Source organism: Zalophus californianus, chromosome 10, assembly GCF_009762305.2.
Source record: "Zalophus californianus isolate mZalCal1 chromosome 10, mZalCal1.pri.v2, whole genome shotgun sequence".
Classification (NCBI taxonomy): domain Eukaryota; kingdom Metazoa; phylum Chordata; class Mammalia; order Carnivora; family Otariidae; genus Zalophus; species Zalophus californianus.
In genome coordinates this window covers 31,521,749-31,524,729 of record NC_045604.1, presented here as the reverse complement: position 1 = coordinate 31,524,729, position 2,981 = coordinate 31,521,749, and positions in this window count along the sequence as shown.

Below are 2,981 nucleotides of genomic sequence, written 5' to 3'. Positions count from 1 at the left end.
CTTAACTTCTACTCTTTGGTCTTAGTTTGGTTTACTGGAAATCGTAAAATCATGCTAGATTGAGGATCTCAGGGCTAGATGGGACTTTAGAAGTCATATAGTTAGATTTCCCACATAGTTTAGGTGTAGAGTTGCCAGATTTACCAATAAAAAGCAGGGCATCCAATTAAATTAGAATTCCAAATAAATAACACATTTTAATGTATAACTATGTCCCAAATATTTGTAAATACTTAGTGTCCTATATTTTGTCTGGCAACCCTACATAGGTAACCACTCTGTAGGAATTCTAGCCTATGGGTAGCCAGCTTTCCCTTCTCCAAATGGAAAGAAATATTTCTCAGTAAATAAGGGAGTGATTGATTGTAAACGGAGTGTGTGTGTACATAAACATCAAAATCAGCTAAGATGACATTTTTGTTTTTTCTTTCTCTTTGTTATGAATCATAAATTATCTAATATCCTGTTGTGTTACATCCTCAGAAACTTTATAGAATAAGAGCAAAGGTAATACAAAAAGTGAATTTTGTCTTGAAGATCCACACCTCATGTGTCACCACTAAGGAAGATGTACTGCACAATGTCAAGTGATGAATGGTACAAAACAATGGTGGCTAAGTTGGACAGACAGGATGTGTTTTTGGACTTCTGGTCAAAGAAAGTTTTCTTCACTGGCCATAGAATATTCTCCATGCTTTCTAATGGGTTTAACCTTCTAAGACATCTGTAGGCCCCCCAAGGAAACAGCTTGCTCTGGAACATGGCTAGCTGTCTAGGACTTTGGAGTTTACATTCCTTTTCGGGGCAGCTCCCCAAATGCACTTGTCAACTTGATGCACAGAGAGAAACTGATCTTAAAAAAGCACTCTCAGTTGGTCATGGAGAATGCATACTGCCATTCTGCCATATCTTTAATGTGAGTTGAGGGAAGAAAAAATTAAAAAGCTCCTTTAACTTGAAGTCACCATTGAACTACAGCTATTTACTCTATGTGACAGATTGGGAAACTAACAAAAATGGGCTGTGGAGGCATGTTAAAAAGTTATGACCCCAATAAAAAGGTTCCTTAGTTATGGGCATAGTAAAGCTGTACACTGTGGGAAAATATTCTTGAAATCCACTAGTCAAAAGAAACATGACTAGAGGCTCCATTTTGTAAATGTAGCATGCTTCTGGAATTTCAGTAGCTAACCCACCCCTGAAGGATGCCAGGCTGGAGATAGGGACAAGGTCAGATTCCTGGTCCCATGAATCCTTGTGTGCACAAGGCCCAGCGCTTAGAAAGGCCCCATGCTTGGTTTATTGCTCTACTGTTACTGTCTTGAAAACCTTAATCATTTTGAATAAGGGTCCCCACATGTTCATTTATTTTATAGTGGGTCATGGAAATTATGTAGCGGGTCCTGCATTAAGATGGGAATTTTGGTCAGGGCTGTGGTTTGGGACCAGAAGGCAGAGCTTTCCAGTGTACTGTGTTACCTTCGGTAATAGCTCAGTGCCCATGTTTCCCATCACCAAGTGGGGAGTCCCACCTGCACACTATTATCCAAATCAGATCTAAAGTTTGGATCTTCATGATCACTTCTACTATATCCAAGTGGTTATTAAGACCTGTGATTTCTATTGCCTCCTGTCTCTCTGCTAATGGCTTTCTTCAAGTCTCCTCAGGTCTGGCTTGGTCAGTTACGCCAACTATCTCATTGGATTATCTGACTCTGGTTCAGTCTTACGCTGTCCAATTAATCTTCTATAGCAAGGTCAAATTCTGCTTGCTACCGCTGCTTGATTTTGTAAATAAAGTTTTATTAGAACACATCCATACCCATTAATTTATATCTTCCCTATGCCTGCTTTTGTCCTATAGCAGCAAAATTGAGCAGTTGTAACTAAGGCTGTCAAAAGCTAAAATACTATGTGGCCATTTACAGAAAAAGTTTGCCAGTCCATGTTTTATAGTTATCCCTAAATCATCTTCTAACATGCATATTTAATCTTTTTATTTCCCTGTTTAACTCTGGATTGGCACTCTATTGTTCACAATATAAATTCTTCGCTGTTCAAACTGGCATACCCGGTTCTTGATAGGCCCCCTTCTTGTTTTTTAAAGACAAGAGAGAATAATTTTATTTATTTATTTAGTTAGTTATTTGTAAAAGAGAGAGAGCGAGAGAGAGCAAGCACAAGCAGGGGGAGTGGCAGGCAGAGGGAGAAGCAGGCTCCTGCTGAGCAAGGAATCAGATGCAAGGCTCGATCCCAGGATCCTGGTATCATGACCTGAGCTGAAGGCAGACGCTTAACCGACTGAGCTACCCAGGCGTCCCAGAGAGAAATTTTTTTTAATTTTATTTATTTATTTGAGAGAGAGAGAGAAAGCATGAGCAGGGGAGGGGCAGAGGGAGAAGTAGGCTCCCCGCTGAGCAGGGAGCCCAATGCAGGGGGTGGGGGTTGATGCGGGGCTGAGCCAAAGGCAGACGCTTAATCGACTGAGCCTCCCAGGCACCCCGATTGATAGGCCCCCTTCTATTTCTTTGGACTCTCTGATAACAATATCTGGACCATTGTGGTTCCTTTTGAAGTGGAGACAAGTGGGTGGGTGGGAGAAAGAAGGAGGAAAAATGAAGTGGAAGGTTGATCAGATTTACTTCAGAAGATACTCTAAGTGCCACCCTCTATTCAATGGCTTTTTGTGGGACCACACTTTTTTCAAGATTATTAAAGCTAATTTATATTCAGGCTGCAAATATAATTTACCCAACTGAATATCATATGAACAGAAGAAATATTCATTGAGGAAAAACTATTTTCTGCCAAATGTAGTGCATTTCTATTAAGAATAACTAACATTTATTGCTTACTATGTGCCAGGTGTTATCCTAAACATGTGATGCATGTGCTCATTGAAATTTTTAACAGTGCTATCGTACTGGTGGAAAAAGGAGGCTTGGAAGGGTTAAGCTATAATTAGCAGGCAGAGGGGCCAG